Raw genomic sequence first — 18,853 nt, 5'->3', positions numbered from 1 at the left:
TGTTGCTCACACAACATTTGGATGGGTGTGTTTATTTTTATTAATTATTCCAAACCTGTTTCATGACGTGTAGTGAATTTAAATAACCTCTTTTTTGGAGACTTTTGCGCATTCCATGATTAAGACCTTAATAGGTTGAAACACGTAGGAAGGATCCTCTATCCTGCTCCTATGTGCTTCTTGTGTGTCTATCCTTGGATGTTTTAATGGATACAATAAACGTTTTTATTTTTAAATGCTTCACAATTCACCTTAAGACGCTGGATCCCTCTGTTTGAATTGTAGTGATCATTCGGTACAATCATGCACGGCATAGACCCTCTTTCTTTTTATTATTTATTTACAGTTAGGTCCAGAAATATTTGGACAGTGACACAAGTTTTGTTATTTTAGCTGTTTACAAAAACATGTTCAGAAATACAATTATATATATAATATGGGCTGAAAGTGCACACTCCCGGCTGCAATATGAGAGTTTTCACATCCAAATCGGAGAAAGGGTTTAGGAATCATAGCTCTGTAATGCATAGCCTCCTCTTTTTAAAGGGACCAAAAGTAATTGGACAAGGGACTCTAAGGGCTGCAATTAACTCTGAAGGCGTCTCCCTCGTTAACCTGTAATCAATGAAGTAGTTAAAAGGTCTGGGGTTGATTACAGGTGTGTGGTTTTGCATTTGGAAGCTGTTGCTGTGACCAGACAACATGCGGTCTAAGGAACTCTCAATTGAGGTGAAGCAGAACATCCTGAGGCTGAAAAAAAAGAAAAAATCCATCAGAGAGATAGCAGACATGCTTGGAGTAGCAAAATCAACAGTCGGGTACATTCTGAGAAAAAAGGAATTGACTGGTGAGCTTGGGAACTCAAAAAGGCCTGGGCGTCCACGAATGACAACAGTGATGGATGATCGCCTCATACTTTTTTTGGTGAAGAAGAACCCGTTCACAACATCAACTGAAGTCCAGAACACTCTCAGTGAAGTAGGTGTATCTGTCTCTAAGTCAACAGTAAAGAGAAGACTCCATGAAAGTAAATACAAAGGGTTCACATCTAGATGCAAACCATTCATCAATTCCAAAAATAGACAGGCCAGAGTTAAATTTGCTGAAAAACACCTCCTGAAGCCAGCTCAGTTCTGAAAAAGTATTCTATGGACAGATGAGACAAAGATCAACCTGTACCAGAATGATGGGAAGAAAAAAGTTTGGAGAAGAAAGGGAACGGCACATGATCCAAGGCACACCACATTCTCTGTAAAACATGGTGGAGGCAACGTGATGGCATGGGCATGCATGGCTTTCAATGTCACTGAGTCACTTGTGTTTATTGATGACATAACAGCAGACAAGAGTAGCCGGATGAATTCTGAAGTGTACCGGGATATACTTTCAGCCCAGATTCAGCCAAATGCCGCAAAGTTGATCGGACGGCGCTTCATAGTACAGATGGACAATGACCCCAAGCATACAGCCAAAGCTACCCAGGAGTTCATGAGTGCAAAAAAGTGGAACATTCTGCAATGGCCAAGTCAATCACCAGATCTTAACCCAATTGAGCCTGCATTTCACTTGCTCAAATCCAGACTTAAGACGGAAAGACGCACAAACAAGCAAGACCTGAAGGCTGCAGCTGTAAAGGCCTGGCAAAGCATTAAGAAGGAGGAAACCCAGCGTTTGGTGATGTCCATGGGTTCCAGACTTAAGGCAGTGATTGCCTCCAAAGGATTCGCAACAAAATATTGTACTCACAGCAAAAAAGGGCAACCAGTCCAGTTAGCCCAGGCCAACACATCTCCTCTTTTTGTTGCTGTTTTTGATATTTATCAGTGTAGGGACCCGCAAGCGTGAGGATCCGTGATGAGGATTGTGGGCTTACGTACATTGGCCAATTTACAAACTAATACCTCACATATATTTTATATGTATTTTTTGCACTTTGACTATGCGGGGTGCAGCCGGGCCTCTTAATACGGCCGTGCATAGTGGAATTTCTGTCCCTTACGTGCTGCAGTGAGTAGTGTCCGGGTAACCCGCCTAATCTAATAGTAAGGGCGTGGTAATAGGTTGCTGGCTGGACACCATGCGCATACAAGTGTGAACAGTGCCCTATGCGCGCCACTGGTGTGCAATTTACCTTGCACCTGTGAAGTGTCCATCATGTTGAGAGGCTTGTCTGCATCCTGTTTGTGCATTAGATGTGTTGGCCTGGGCTAACTGGACTGGTTGCCCTTTTTTGCTGTGAGTACATTTTATAATACATTTTTGGGGGAGTTTTTAGCTCCTCTTTTTGTTGCTGTTTTTGATATTTATCAGTGTAGGGACCCGCAAGCGTGAGGATCCGTGATGAGGATTGTGGGTTTACGTACATTGGCCAATTTACAAACTAATACCTCACATATATTTTATATGTATTTTTTGCACTTTGACTATGCGGGGTGCAGCCGGGCCTCTTAATACGGCCGTGCATAGTGGAATTTCTGTCCCTTACGTGCTGCAGTGAGTAGTGTCCGGGTAACCCGCCTAATCTAATAGTAAGGGCGTGGTAATAGGTTGCTGGCTGGACACCATGCGCATACAAGTGTGAACAGTGCCCTATGCGCGCCACTGGTGTGCAATTTACCTTGCACCTGTGAAGTGTCCATCATGTTGAGAGGCTTGTCTGCATCCTGTTTGTGCATTAGATGTGTTGGCCTGGGCTAACTGGACTGGTTGCCCTTTTTTGCTGTGAGTTCATTTTATAATACATTTTTGGGGGAGTTTTTAGCTCCTCTTTTTGTTGCTGTTTTTGATGCAACAAAATATTGAAAATAAAAATATTTTGTTTGGGTTTGGTTTATTTGTCCAATTACTTTTGACCTCCTAAAATGTGGAGTGTTTGTAAAGAAATGTGTACAATTCCTACAATTTCTATCCGATATTTTTGTTCAAACCTTCAAATTAAACGTTACAATCTGCACTTGAATTCTGTTGTAGAGGTTTCATTTCAAATCCAATGTGGTGGCATGCAGAGCCCAACTCGCGAAAATTGTGTCACTGTCCAAATATTTCTGGACCTAACTGTATATCATAGTCCATGTCTGAATGACCACTGCCTTCTTTTATGTTTTTTATTTTTAATCTTTTTTGGTCCTTTAAAAATGCTGGGAATTATTTTGTATTTCTGCTCTACTTAGGCACTTTTACAATCTTTTGATATCAAGGAAATTTAAGGAAGACTTCCCCTGATTGGAGGATGTCATGGACTGTCCATTTTTTATGTCAAGTTTTTTAACTATTTAATATGGATGCCTCTGTTGGGTTAGATACTCTTTGTAATATGCATTGAATCGCTGTGTCCGCTCTGGTCATCCTGTGCACATGCATGGATCCTATGGCCTGTCTTGCCGGCTTGACCGCTGCTGTCTATACACTGGCGCGCATGCACGGGAGCCATGATGACGCGTCCCTGCTCCCGCACATGCGCGAGATGACAATACAACAGGGCAGCCTGCGAGACTCTCTGGGTGAATCTGCGTATGCGCCACCACGCGATTTACGGGTTTCAGACATCAGTGGCGGCTATTTAAACCCAGCATTTGGTGGGACTACACCACAGAACCTCGTTCCCTGATGAAGATCTGAAAATGTTCCATTTGAAACGTACGTTGGGCTTGTGTGAGGTCCTTGCTTCCTAAGACCAGCCGGTGACATCGTTACTACAACATTGCCGCCCTTACCTCATATCATCACCTTGTGGGTATGAAATTTGTCATCATGTGGACTATGACTATGGATTGCCTTGAATCACACTAAGTGAAAGAGATACTTTAATGCAATAGGTATAGGTCTTGAATGTTCCACCTACAATTGACCTGTTACTATGTGATGTGTTGTACATGTTATGAAATGGTGGCATCTAATGGATGTGGCAATTACGGGCGTCTGGAGGCTGATATTTTAGGCTGAGGGTGCCCAATAACCATGGATATCCATAACCTCAGAATACCAGCCTCCAGCTGATGGGCTTTATCTGTGCTGAGTATCATAATATGGGAGATCCTATAACATTTTTTTTTTATTTTTTTTTTTTCACTATACGATATAGACCCTCCCACCAGCGCCTGTAATTGGAAGCATCAGACACGTTGTCACTCAGGGTGGGGGTCATCTGACTGTAACCAATCACAGACATCGGTTGGCGGGGGAAGCAGTGCATATTCAATGAAGGTACTGGGTGGCCCAGGAAGTAAATGAGCAACCGCAAGAACAGTGTGACAGCCGCCCTGGTTAATCGGTAAATATGAAGCGCTTGCTCTTAACCCTTTGTGCTGGATTCTGGTCCCAGTAGACTTTACATGGGGACCGGCATCTGGCCAGATACAAGGGATCAATCTCCCGCCGACCTCAATTCAGCGGGGCATTGATCTGCTAGTCTTCTGAAACACAAGGATAAAACACAAAAAGAACTGACATGCTGCATATTGGCTGTGCAAACTGGAAAATAGAAATTTCATAGACTTTGCTGGGGGAAGGAAATGCATGCATTTGGGTGCATCTTTTGTGACCACAAAATTTACAAAAAACGCACCAAAAACTCAGTATGAGGCCCCCTTCACACGTCCGTGATACACGTGCGTGTTTGGTCCGTTTCCGTATATACCGGAGACACGGCCAAACGTGCACCAATGTTAATCTATGATTGTGGTCACACGTCCGTACTCCACGGACCTCCAGCGTCGCGTCCAGCTCTGCTGCATGGAGGTGACAGGAGCAGCAGAAGACACCGCCGCTCCGGTCACCTCCACACAGCAAATGAGGTGAGTAGCGCGATCAGCTGCTGTCAGTCAGGTAACTCGCGGCCACCGCTGGATCCAGCGGTGGCCGCGGGTAACCTCAGTGACAGCAGCTGATCGCGCTACTCACCTCATTTTTTATTTATTTATTTTACTGCACAGTATAGACACGCCCACCGGCTGCTGTGATTGGGTGCAGTGTGACACCTGTCACTCAGCGTGGGGGCGTGTCTCACTGTAACCAATCATAGGCGCCGGTGGGCGGGGAAAGCAGGGAATAGGAGATTGTTTAATGGGCGGCCGGCTTTTTCAAAATAGTAAAAGCCGCCGCAGCCGTGTGAATGCCGTGCAGCACCGGTGATCGGGGATCGGTGAGTATGAGAGAGGGGGGGACACTTCAGTCAATCGGGGGATTAGCGGTCACCGGTGAATCCTTCACAGGTGACCGCTAATCAGTACTCGACACAGACAGAGCCGCGGTATGAGGATGAAGTCGGGTGAAGTTCACCCGAGTTCATTCTCATCGCGCAACTCTGTCTGCTGTCAGCCGACATTTATAAACGACATTGTGCATCACACACACGGACATTACACACGGACATTACACGTACACATACACGTTAATTCCACACGCACACACGGACGTTCTGCACACAAACACGGCTAGCATACGCAATTCACACAGGTGCCACACGGACCATAAAAACGGACACAAAAACGGGACACGGACCCGAAAAACGGCCCGTAACACACGTGCGTGTTTTTCACGGACGTGTGAAGGGGGCCTAAGATGCAGTGTGTGGATGAGACCTAACAGAAGCAGCAAACCAAAATTTGTATCCGGTCTCAGTCTCAACAATTTAAATCATGACTGTATGTATACATATAATATATATATATATAGTTATTTAGCATTATTATACTACCACATTATTAAAATGTCACAGTTTTGGCTCCTGTATACCTGGTTTGTCTTGATAATGTAGTTTGGATCTGAATAATATTGTTCTACAAGATTTCTATTCTGCAGGTCTGGTGAATGCCAAGTTCATTTCAGTTCAGAATATCATTGTTATAGTTTGACTACAGAATATTATTTCAGAAAACCAGAATATTTTTCTCAATACAAATGTAGTAATTTGCATAAGCATCTGCTAATTATGCTGCTTAAATCCAATTTTTCTCAGAATACATTTGGTGTCATAATGGTCACAGATATCTTGAAATTACACTCAATTTTGTGCCCTTTTCTGACACTGACCACTCACCACATATGTCAATTAAAGAATGTTATAAATGTAGGATTTTAGTTAGTATTTTATTTCATTGCATGCTGGCCAGACATTCTGCAGTTTCTGTTCATTTTTTAAATTTACTGTGCTTTTAATCTAAGGTTTTTGCCCCTAGTAATATACTCACCCTCTGGTGTCTTCACCTTTTATCAGCGCCGCTCCAGTCCCATGGTGTCAACTTGTGACCATAACTTCTGACTGGCTGGAAGTCAGAGGTAATGGTCACAAGCACTCACTGCAAGTCTATGAGAACCAGAACAAGTCCAGAACGAGGCTCTTAAAGAGTTGTATTGAGGAGTGACTTCGGCTGTCATCATGAAACACTGGAGCAACTGGCAGGTCACAACCTGCAGAAGAACGACTGGATAGAGGGTAAATACAGAGTGTGAAGATGTTGGCAGGTGAGTATAAGACTTGGGTCAGGAAATTCAGCAGTCAAGTAATGGTTAATTTTTCACAGGCAAACCATAACTGTTCTCATCACTGAACTATAGATAATTTTATCCACATTGTATATCGTCATGCTAGTGATAATCATGACTTTAATGCCAGCATGAACATCCAATTATCCGATGAACAATCATCTTGCTTGTCCATCACGTGATTGCCGGCGTGTTAGTAGAAGCCGATAATTGGCAAACAAGTGTTCTAACTAATGCTCGTTCCTGACCTTGGACTCCTACTAATGAGCCTTTACCTTAATCTGAAGTATTTTATAAGTCATAACATACTGGAAAATATTTTGTGTTGTAGATACATAGATAAACCTACACACGAAGCTTATATAATAAAAAAAGAGGGCCTCATAGCAACTTCATTTTTACGACTCAAATATATGTTAATTAATGATGAGCGAGCATACTAAGGATCAAGCTTCAAAGTGTTTCAAACGCTCAGTGCTTGATCGAGTACAGCGGGTGCTCAAGGTTAATGCTCTCCGACCAGCTCGACTCAAGTACCAAGTATGATGATGAAAGTCAATGGGAAACTCGAGCATTTTTCTGGAATATCTTCCGGAAAAATCCTTGTGTTTCCCATTGAATTCCATTATGCCCGGTACTTGAGTCAAGTCCGTTGGCGTGTACGACCTGCTAGTTTCAAGTACTGATCATCCGAGTATGGTAGTGCTCACTCATCACTAGTGCTAACATTAACTCTTATCAATGCAAAAATGGCCCCCTCGCATTGCATACTATCACCTCACACATCCTCCCCCTCACTCTCCTTAATGTCTCCTCATACATCCGTCTTTCCAGACTCATTTCCACCCCTCCTTGCCCCTCATACTGTTTCCTCACACATCCCCTCAACTCTGAAAACTGTGTCCACACCCATGCCTCTTTGATCCTCATACGGTATCTTCACTCATTTCCCATCTAAATCTCCATATAATATGTCTTCTCATACAGCCGCCCTCCACATACTGTTTCTGCATCCATACCTCCCCCCATCAATCCTCATACTGTTTCCTCACACATTTCCCCACTCCCCATACCAGTCCCGCACCCATCTCCTCATACTCCTCATACTGTTTCCTCACCTATTCCCCCTACTCCTCAAACTGTTTCCTAACACATCCCCTTCACTCTCCATACTGTGTCTGCACCTATCCCACCTCCCTCACTCTCCATAGTGTCTCCTTACACATTCCCCTCTTGATGCCCATATTGTCTTTTCTTACATCTCCCTCCCTATAATGTATTCATAAGCATCCTCCCTCATTCACCATACTGTTTCCTCACACTCCCCCCTCACTTTCCATACTCTCTTCTCATACATTTCCACTCCCCATACTGTTTACCCACTCATTACCTCCCGTCAGCTCCCCATTCTGTCTCCTCAAATCCCCCCCCAAATTACAATAAATTTCCAGTATCTTCAGCTCCATTGGAGCACTTAACATACCAATCTTCTTCTCACCTATTGGGAGTTGGAAGTGATGTAAATAGCCTGATCAGATGACCTGATCCTGTTGCTGAAGTCATCGTGACCAAGAAGTGCTGACGATCAGGGTATTAATTGTACTATCACCTCAAAGATGTGAGTTCAATTGATTGCTTGGAGCTGGCATGTTATACCTTCTCTAAGCCTGCTCAGAGAATGGCCGAATTCCACTCTGAGGACTGCCAAATTGCAGCCACTGGGGAGACTCATTGAACAGCGCACCAGGTGGCCCGATGGTGTAACCTGTATTCTGCGTCCAGAGCAAATGTCCCACGTTGCCCCCTCCAGACACACCCCTTCTATATGCAATTAGGGACATAATAAAGGTGAGCCAGATCTTTTTTATAAACTTTTTTGTATGATACATAGCCTATGTGTAACAATGGAACCTGTCTACATTCAATGTTTCCATAGCCAAGGCAGCATGACTCTCCTGACATGATCCATTTAAAGCAAGTACAAGGACATCCGAAGATGACTCATTCACTTTTTGTTGGATAATGTTAAGTGCCTGTTGTGTGACATTTGCAGTGATGACTACTGTAGCGGGAGAGGGAGAGTAGAGGAGCTGAGCTTTCTACATCGTCTACTGTCAGCGTTGTCATCAGTTTTATATGTCCACAGCTTTATTATTATAACTTTCATTGAAATTCTGCCCTGTGATGTTAATGGAAAGACTTTTGTTCTTGTCATCATGTCCAGAGTGTAAGATTTAAAAAAAATGTTAGCCTATAGTAAGGGCTCCAGGAACACACAAGAACAGCGGCACACTTCAACCGTGAAAGTTTTATTTTTGTATTGATCCAGGTATATGAAACAACAGCAGCCACAATGTTCGTGGAAACAGGGGGAGAAGGTACAGACAGGAGCACTGAGCCAGACGATGGCACTTTTACACCGCTTCTACGAGTCCACACCGATTCGCACAAAACAGCCGTCGTCCGGCTCAGTGCTCCTGTCTGTACCCTCTCCACCTGTTTCCAAGAACATTGTGGCTGCTGTTTTTACATATACCTGGATCAATAAAACAATTAAACTTTCACAATTGAAGTGTGCTACTTGTATTCTGTGTTTCTGGATCACCACTTTACCCAGTCCTGGGTTTGACAAGCTGAGCACCTCCAGTCTTATCCAGCAAGTGCTGTGGATCAGTCGGAAACGCAGTGAGTGAAACCCATGGCAGCCGGGTGGTGCCGCATATGTTGAGCTATTTTTTTGTCAGACACTATAGTAAGGGCTCAGTGGCTAGTGTAAGTACTGCAACATTTTAGGATTTTTCATGAGTTATTAAAAAACATACACCCTGTCCAAAAATAAAACATATGTTTATAGGAAAAGCTTGATTAAAAAAAAGTGGACCATAGAGTGCTTTCAACGGAATTGCCTTAAAAATAAGTTAAATGGTTCTATTACAGATACAAATACTACAAGAAGTGTAGACAAAGCTACTTAGCAGTACAGAATGAAGTAGAGGATAAATATTTTTGTTTCTCCAGAATCGGAGGAAATGCATCATTCCAAGTATACAAAGCATACACCCTAGTGCTGAAAATAGAAAGATCTCAATCGTAGAAAGGAAATGCAGAAATAGTCTCTGGTCTATGACAAATGGGTAAACGTTTCCAAAACATTAGGTATAGTTTTCTTGTTTTTGCTGAAAACAAGTTTGGGCTAGACTACTATGGACACACTGATTGTAATAGCAATGTTTGTAGCCCCCTCGTTGGCTGCTCAGAATAACCCTTGTGTCAATCTCTAATTACTACCGTATTTCTACAGATTTTGTACGTCATTGGACATTCTAGAGAATGAAATGATTTTTAATAAATTGCCTTTCTTACAAGCACTTTGCAATTTTACCTACTTAACGTTTGGTAAACCAAACGTACGATCATAATAGGTGATCAAATTACAGACCAAAAGTTTGGACACACCTTCTCATTCAAAGAGTTTTCTTTATTTTCATGATTCTGAAAATTGTAGATTCACATTGAAGGCATCAAAACTATTTTCAGAATCATGAAAATAAAGAAAACTCTTTGTCTCAGATTAGAGACCAGGTCAATGCCACACAGAGTTCTAGCAGCAGACACATCTCTAGAACAACTGTTCAGAGAAGACTTTGTGCAGCAGGCCTTCATGGTAAAATAGCTGCTAGGAAATGTGGAATTAAATACTTAACAAAAAGTATGAAACAACTGAAAGTATGTCTTATATTCTAGGTTCTTCAAAGTAGCCACCTTTTGCTTTGATTACTGCTTTGCACACTCTCGGCATTCTCTTGATGAGCTTCAAGAGGTAGTCACCGGAAATGCTCTTCCAACAGTCTGGAAGGAGTTCCCAGAGATGCTTAGCACTTGTTGGCCCTTTTGCCCTCACTCTGCGGTCCAGCTCACCCCAAACCATCTCGATTGAGGTCAGGTCTGGTGACTGTGGAGGCCAGGTCAACTGGCGTAGCACCCCATCACTCTCCTTCTTAGTCAAATAGCCCTTACACAGCCTGGAGGTGTATTTGGGGTCATTGTCCTGTTGAAAAATAAATGATAGTCCAACTAAACGCAAACCGGATGGAATAGAATGCCGCTGCAAGAAGGTGTGGTAGCCATGCTGGTTCAGTATGCCTTTATTTTTTAATAAATCCCCAACAGTGTCACCATCAAAGCACCCCCACACCATCACACCTCCTCGTCCATGCTCCATGGTGGGAACCAGGCATGTAGAGTCCATCCGTTCACCTTTTCTGTGTCGCACAAAGACACGGTGTTTGGATCCAAAGATCTCAAATTTGGACTCATCAGACCAAAGCACAGATTTCCACTGGTCTAATGTCCATTCCTTGTGTTCTTTAGCCCAAACAAGTCTTTTCTGCTTGTTGCCTGTCCTTAGCAGTGGTTTCCTAACAGCTATTTTACCATGAAGGCCTGCTGCACAAAGTCTCCTCTTAACAGTTGTTCTAGAGATGTTAGAAGTCTGTTGACCAGTTTTGACCGTGAAGTCTTAGTCGTAACGACTAGATGTTACGACTAAGACGTCATGGTTGAAACTGGTCAACAGGGTTTGTCCCCATACTGACGGTTTATTTTATGAATTGATAGTCAATAAAAAGATTTATTATTCCATGGAACCACTGAAAGATATTACATAGTTATATAGTTACTTAGGTTGAAAAAAGACCTAGGTCCATCTAGTTCAACCTTCCTCCACCAGTTCAACATTATGTCATTGTCATTTATAACCAACAATGTTGTATGTACTGAGGAAATCATCCAGCCCTTTTTTAAAAGTTGTTACAGTATCTGCCATTACTACCTCTTGTGGTAGGGCATTCCACAGTCTGACTGCTCTAACTGTGAAGAACCCTTTCCTATTTAGCTGCCGGAATCACTTTTCTTCCATTCGCAGTGTATGCCCTGTGCTCCTTAGTACTGGCTTTGAAACTGTCTTTCCTTTTTCAATGTGCTTGTCCGCTTGTGACTGACGGTCTTTCAGGTGGTTCATATATATGTGGGTGCGGCAACGTGAACATCTTGATGAGTTTTTTCTTTTTTCTTTTTTTGGACCAAAGAAACAGAATAACTGTGAGTGAAAACGCTCACCTTGTAGGGTTCTGCCACCCACAACCAGTATAAAGGCAATATACAGCTGCCGCACGGTCCACAGGCCCTATGGCCAAATGGAAAATACATAGGAACTAGGAAATCTGTGGATCAATCTGTGCTCTGTAGATAGATAAAAAACCTCCAGCAGTAGATGGAGTGTACTCTATGCAACGCTTTTCGCAGTGAAACCCCACTTCTTCAGGACAGGCACAAAATTAATTTGGTGCCTGTCCATAAGAAGAAGTGGGGTTTCACTTCGAAACACATTTAATAGAGCACACTCCATGTACTGGTGTATTTTTTTTTATCTACAGCAGCGCGGATTGATCCACACATCTCCTGTTTAATATATATTCTCCTTATATGATGGAAAGTGAAATTATTGATTATTAGATGATGGTCGTATGCAGGAATTGACAGTCATATACATGCATACTGTATACACACAATTATATATGATAAGCATATGCATATGCTCATTTCATATATACACATTATGTACGATTATGTAAAACGCAGTCATATATTTTCCTGTCATTTCTACCAAATAACTAAAAAAAATAAATAAATAAATAAATAAAAAAAAGAGAAGAAGCTGTATGCTACAAAGCTTGTAATTTAATCCTATGACTGATGGAAATTTAGATGATGCACTTAATGACCAGTGGTAATGAAGGAAGTAGGTATCCAGCAATTCAAAAAAATAAAAAAATGCTTTATTTCTCCATTTAAAATCCAAAAATGAAAAAAAAAAAAGATTAAAAATCGATAAGATAATGCGTTTCGGATCGCACAGGATCCTTAGTCATATCCTGGTGGATCGGCTGATAAATACTTTCTATTACTTAATGATCAGACTCACTTGGTGATACCCAGATTATTTTTTTTCTATATTGTCACATTTAGTTTCACTTTTTTTTAGGCTTCTGCCACACTCACGTGAAATTCACGCACGTGCCGAGAGACACGTATTTTCCCTGCGTGTTGCGTGCAGGTAAGTACGTGTCTCTGGTACGTGCGGGACACGTGTGTTCTACGTGTGCTATCCGCGATAGCACACGTAGAACCGGTAATTATTATACTCACCTGGTCCTTCATGATGTCCGCGCTGCTGTCTGTGGTGCTGATCCTCGGTCTCCAGCCCTCCCGTCTCCCCGCTGCTGCTGCTGCCAGGCAGTGAAGTGAATATTCAATGAGAATAATGAGCGGCGGTCGGCAGCAAGAGGCAGCAGCGGCAGAGACAGGAGGGCTGGAGAAGGTGAGTTAATGTTTTTTTATTTTTCACTGACATGTGTGGTTTCTCCGGTGCGTGTCACACGGGACCGCATCCACACTACACCCGTGTGGTGCGGGTGCGGGCCGTGTGACACCCGTGCTGCGGGAGAAAACACTGACATGTCAGCGCTTTCAAAAAAGCACACACGTACAAACGCACACGGACACACGTTCCGTGTGGTTTTACGTGTGTGTGCCTGCTACAATAGGGTAGCATTGGTTAAAGTGTCTCCGTGCCGCCGGTACGTGTAAAAAATGACAAACACGTGCCGGCAGCACGGATGTGTGGCGCTAGCCTTAAAGTGTGATTACTTCTGTCTGGTTGTGGTGATGCCATTTTCCTGGTAATTAATTATGTAGTAGGACGTAGGTAGAAATCGGGTATACACCATGCTGATACTCAATTGGTATAATAATCTAATTCCTTTTATTGTTCGTACAGGTCACCTTCCTCAGAACAGCAAAGGAACTTAATGTATGTAAGTCAAAATGCTTCTAGGAAATTGACTTTTGGACAGATGAGACCAAGATAGAGCTTTTTGGTAAAGCACATCCTTCTACTGTTTACCGAAAACAGAATGAGGCCTACAAAGAAAATAACATAGTACCAACAGTCAAATATGGTACAGGTTCAAAGATGTTTTTATGGTTGTTTTACTGAATCTGATACTGAGTGCCTTGACTCTGTGCAAGGCATCATGACATCTGAAGATTACGAAAGGATTTTGGGTTGCAATGTAGTGCCCAGTGTCAGACATCTGGGTTTCTTTCCTAGGTCATGGGTCTTCTAGCAAGACAATGTCCCCAAACATTCTTCAAGAAGCCTCCAGAAATGGATAAAAACAAAGCACTAAGATCTGAAGTGGCAGCAATGATTCAGATCTAAATCCCATTGAACACCTGTGGAGAGATCTTAATATTGCTGTTGGGAGAAGGTGCTCTTCAAATATGAGAGATCGGGAGCAGTTTGCAAAAGAGGAGTCCAAAATTCCAGGGGAGAGGTATAAGAAGCTTGTTGATGGTTATAGTAACCGATTAAACGCAGTTATTGATTTCAAACGGTGTGCAGCCAAATATTTAGTTGATAGTGGCAGCAATTTTGTCCTGCACATTTTTGGAGTTTTGTGTGTAATTATGTCCAATTTGACTTTTACAATACATACAAAGGAAATATACATTTATATAATAGTAATGAGAGAGATTGAGTGTTTGTTACTCCAATTGAGCAGGTCGGACTCTCTAATGAGCTCGATTTGAGTAACGAGTATAACGGAAGTCAATGGGGAATGAGAGCATTTATCCAAAAGACTCTAACAGGAGAGCAGTTTCGGTAATCACTGATATAGATGGAAACAGCACTCAAATGGAATGAGAACAGCATGGGGAAAATGCATGTGTGGCGCACCTGAGGCTTCCGTCGCCACAGAAGATATTGCACCTCAGCCAGAGGTGTGGTATCCCATTCCGGGTAGGAATGGAGTCAACTGCCGGTGTACAGACAAAACTTGCACACACCAATTGGTAGGCATACACCGGGTCAGAGATAGTGGCAGCAACCCCCATAGATTTAGTCATGGGGCCGTAAGTCCCATCACTGGTCCCAATGGTGTGGGTGGGGCCTAGTCAGTGGGTGTGTGGGAGGAGTCAGAAAAAGAGTAGAAAAAGGGAACTAGAAGTTCAAGTCTGTCAGGCAGTGAAGGAGTAGATGAGTGAGGAGGTGGGCTGTCAGGAGAGGACAGCAGACCGAAAGGACAGAGACAGAAGGAGGTTCCTGGTGGAGATCCTGGGGTCTTGTTAGGCCCAGGTGACCCCGAAAGAAAGGAAGAAAGGATTCCAGGGCCACGGAAGGGCAATTGTCTTGTGACCTGTTCCACTGACAACATCGGGTGGAGGGATGTGGCTGCATTCAGGGACGGTCCCTAGACAGAGGGAAGAAAGACAATTCCTCAAAAGTAAAACCAAAGGCCTGGGAGATCGTTGCAAGCGCCCAGGGCCATAACCCGCCACAGATCACCGGTGAAGGTGAGCAAGATACGACTGAGGTCTGCCCCCTTTGTACAGGCCCTGTGGTGGTGGCCCGAGACCAGCTAAAAACAGTTGAAGGCTAGGAAGCCAGTCAGAAAAGGACACACATAAAAGGGGTACACCGGGACTGACCCTTGACCTATCTGGGATCGGCGGCGGCCCCTGACAGCAGATCCTGGCATTCCGTGGGTAACCGGTCAACTGCAGTACTGAGACTGAACAGTGAGTAAAACATCTTAACTGCAAGCCCTGTGTCGTCTGGTTTATCCTGCACCTCGTCCACAAACACCATAGACTTTACCAAGCACCAAAGGTTGCCCCGGGGTACCTGCTCTACCTGTGGAGAGCAAGAAACACCTCAGCTGCCATAACATCAGCCCCGGAGGTCCCTACCAGCAGCTGCGGCTCCATAGCCGCAAAATTCCACAGGTGGCGTCACGAATCTTATATAAACATTATCACCATCTCCCCCAATATCGCCACATTAATTGACTCCACCAGGGTCACGGAATCGGGCCCTGCCACCGCTGACTACCCCGGACTAGACCGGCCAGACACCGAGTCACCTAAGGCCCTGGGGTGGGCGAGTCACATGGACTCCCAGGTCGCTGCTGGGAAATAAATAAATAAATGAATAGTAAAAAAAAATACTGTTGGGTGCCCCCCAGTTTTGTTAACCAGTCAAGGCAAAGCAGACAGCTGGGGACTGATAATATCAGTCTGGAAATATATTCAGCCCTTTACCACCAGGACCCAAACAGGAACAACATCAAATACTACATAGTGAACATTAAAGGGAATCTGTGATCCTTTTGCAGTTTTGTTAGTAATTAATATGGGCATAAATGTGGCATAAAGGTGAAATTAGCCATACTTGTATGCCTGCTGGATGAGGGGCCGTTTCACAAAAATCATCGATTATATCTTCTATCTTCCGGGCTATGGGGCATGTGCTGCCCGGAAAATAAGCTTGCCTCCGGTTTTCACTATACAGGATTCCTCCTCCCCTTCTCTTCCCTGGTGTCCCTGTGATGTCAGGTATGCGGGGGTGGCGCCCTGGACTAGCCAGGTCGTCACAGGTAACATAAAAACACCCCCACCCCCATTAGACAGTAACATTAGCCAAACACAAAATCCTTGTTGCCTCCCTCCAGGGTCTGATGTCCACACCAGGCGGGGGGGAGCCAAGCGGTTGGCCCCACCCACCGAGGAGTTCCCAGGCCTGGAGGCGGGAAAAGTGTCAGATTAGTCCAGGAGGTTGAAGTGTGAGGAGTAAACACTTGGGTGTCTGGGTTTGTGGCCCAGGCACTGACAGCAAGGTTGGCACACGGTGGTGGCCGTCTGCAGGAGTGGTGAAGCAACGCGGAACCGTAGGACCGGGGTTGGGCGTTAGCCCGCTGGTAACGACCGGGGAGCGAAGTGAAGCCAGCACACACAGGCAGGGCCATCGGACCCCGACCAGGCTTGGAGCCGCTGACAATAGTCAAATCCGAGTGTGATCGGAACCCCATGGGTTTCCTAACAGCCAAACTGCCCATCTTCACCACAACCCGTGGGTGGCGTCACGGACTAAATCCCCCAAACCAACCACCCCTTTCACTCATGGGCGAGGAGCGCCGCTCGAGTCCCCGGATCCGGCCCACCGCTCGAGCCACCGAGCAGCAGCAGCCGCGGCGGCGTCCTCCTCCGCCCGCGACATGGGCAGAAATCTTGCACTTGCCTGCTGTCCCTCCCTGCACTGTTCCACCCTTCTGTGAGCACAGGCTTCTTCACAGTACAGGGGAGAGATGGCAGTCAGAATGTGCAGACGTTTGATTTCCGTCCGCTCACCTCCGTCACAGGGACTCTGAAGAGAAAGGGAGGAAGGATCCTATATAAAGAAGACTGGAGGGCGGCTTATCTTCCTGGCAGCACACACCCCATAGCCTGAAAGATAAAAAATATAAAAGAGGACCCCTCATTCAGGAGGCATGCAGGTGGGGCTAATTTTCACCTTTACGCCCATATTAATAACTAATAAAAATGCAAAAGGGTAACACATTTTCTTTAATAGTGGTTATCTGGGTGCTAATGTGCCACCCCCGTGGAAGCAGCCGGGCTGCTCGGATCCGGACCCGCGGTGGCTCGAGGAGCGTCCGGACCCGGGGGTGGTGCAACCACTCAAATAAAGGGGGTATTTACAGGGGATAATGTAATAGTTCGTGACACCACCCACGGTATGTGGTAACTTGGAATACCACCGCTGCCGTTGGGAGTACCCGGGGGTGATGGAAGGGGGCAGCCAAGTGTTAGTACCCTCCACAGGTAGGGGAGATGCCCCGGGATTCGGTGATGGTGTTTGGGGAGTGCAGTGGGGAGTGAAGGTGGTCCCTTGAGTACTCACTCAGTCCAAGCTGACAGCGACAACTGGATAAACCAAAGTTCTGTACACCGCTGCCACTGAGGGGAGCTAGTTTGTGTCCCGTTCCCAATGGTGTTGCCTGGTGATCTGTAACCTTCCTCCTAGCACTTAGTTCACTTTTCTGTTGGTCCCAGTAGTATGGATCTAGTCAGGTCCCGCTCCCCAGTATGGCTAACTGTGGGAGCTTGCTCTTAGGGTTCACACTTGGGATTTTCTGGATCATTTTGTGGAAAGTCCTATCCCCCTCGTTGCGATAGTACCCCGATTCTGGAGCGGGTGGAGAGCGAATCTTGAAGGCTCCATTCTCGTCGGGCTAATTGTCAGGTTGCCTTAAGCTACTCCCTGACCTAGGGTCCACGTACCCCGTCGTGCCGTGGGCCCAGCCCAGTGATGGTACAAGGCCGCCGGCTGTCCTCTTCGACAATACCGTGCCTCTTGTCACGATCCCCTGTGACCGTGGGTCCAGCTCCTACTAGGTTCAGACCACCGTCTGCCACCTAGCCACTTCCAAGGAGCCCGGCTCCTGAGCAGCTCTCTCTCTGAGAGCCACCACTGTTCTGACCCTGGGAGCTCCTTCTCCCCAGCTCCTCTCTCATTGGGAGCTACTTCTGTTTTGCCTGTTTCTGACACTCCTAACCTCCCCTTAACCAACCCCCCAAGTGGGTGACCCTATTCCACTCAGGCCGTCCAATGGTGTGTCTGGTGGGTGTGGTGCAGAGTGTTCCTAGGATTTTACTAGCTGTTGTTGGCAACACCATGAAGTTGGGGACCCATAACCAAGGAAGAGGTGGATATTGCACATAAGGGCACATTGCACAATACCCTGTGATGACCTGATAGTCCAGGGCGTCACACTAAGTCATCCGTTACGTTTGCCTGCTTTATCGGTAATTGTCAAGATGCTTTCTGTTAATATTTATTTTACTCAATTATAAAGCGGCTATAAATTCCACAGCACTTTACCAACATCATCATCACTGTCACCTTTGGGGCTCACAATCTAAATTCCATATCAGTATGTCTTTGGAGTGTGGGAGGAAACCAATGCGGAGAATATATAGACTCCATGCATTTGCTGTCCTTGGTGGGATTTGAATCCAGGATCTCAGCACTGCAAGGGTGCAGTGCTAACCACTGAGCCACCATGCTGCCAACCATTTATTTGCTGTGGTCAACCAAGAGTGATAAGAATCCAGGTTCTTAACAGCTTTACTAACTAGCTACCAAGGCTTAGCTTAGACTGGACATGAGGCAGCAGTCAGACTACCTGCATTATCATTGATCAGCTGATTGAAGGCGTGACAACACTTCGGCGAGTCAACGTGGAGGAGCTACAACACTATACACTGCCATTACATATAATACTTGACGCATTACCTGGTATATTATGAAGAGGATAGTGCTTTTGTCAAACTCCATTGCTAAGTATAGGTCATCAGAATCAAAGGCCGTAATTACTCATTGTTATAGATGTTATGACAAGTAATAAGAATGAATCGTTTTCATATCAAACATTAATTATACAAAGGTACCACCAAGTACCACCAT

The 18,853-nt window shown here is 44.9% G+C and overlaps 1 protein-coding gene across 1 annotated transcript in view; it reads right to left on the bottom strand.

Annotated features, from left to right (window-relative positions):
* The window catches only part of CNGB3 (cyclic nucleotide gated channel subunit beta 3), a 262,617-nt gene that overhangs the window by 222,442 nt on the left and 21,322 nt on the right, over nt 1-18,853 (bottom strand). The window lies entirely within an intron of this gene.

The sequence above is a fragment of the Anomaloglossus baeobatrachus genome, chromosome 6 (genome assembly GCF_048569485.1).
Source record: "Anomaloglossus baeobatrachus isolate aAnoBae1 chromosome 6, aAnoBae1.hap1, whole genome shotgun sequence".
NCBI lineage: Eukaryota > Metazoa > Chordata > Amphibia > Anura > Aromobatidae > Anomaloglossus > Anomaloglossus baeobatrachus.
The sequence above is the reverse complement of the archived record's forward strand: the minus strand, read 5'-3'. Positions and strand labels throughout refer to the sequence as shown.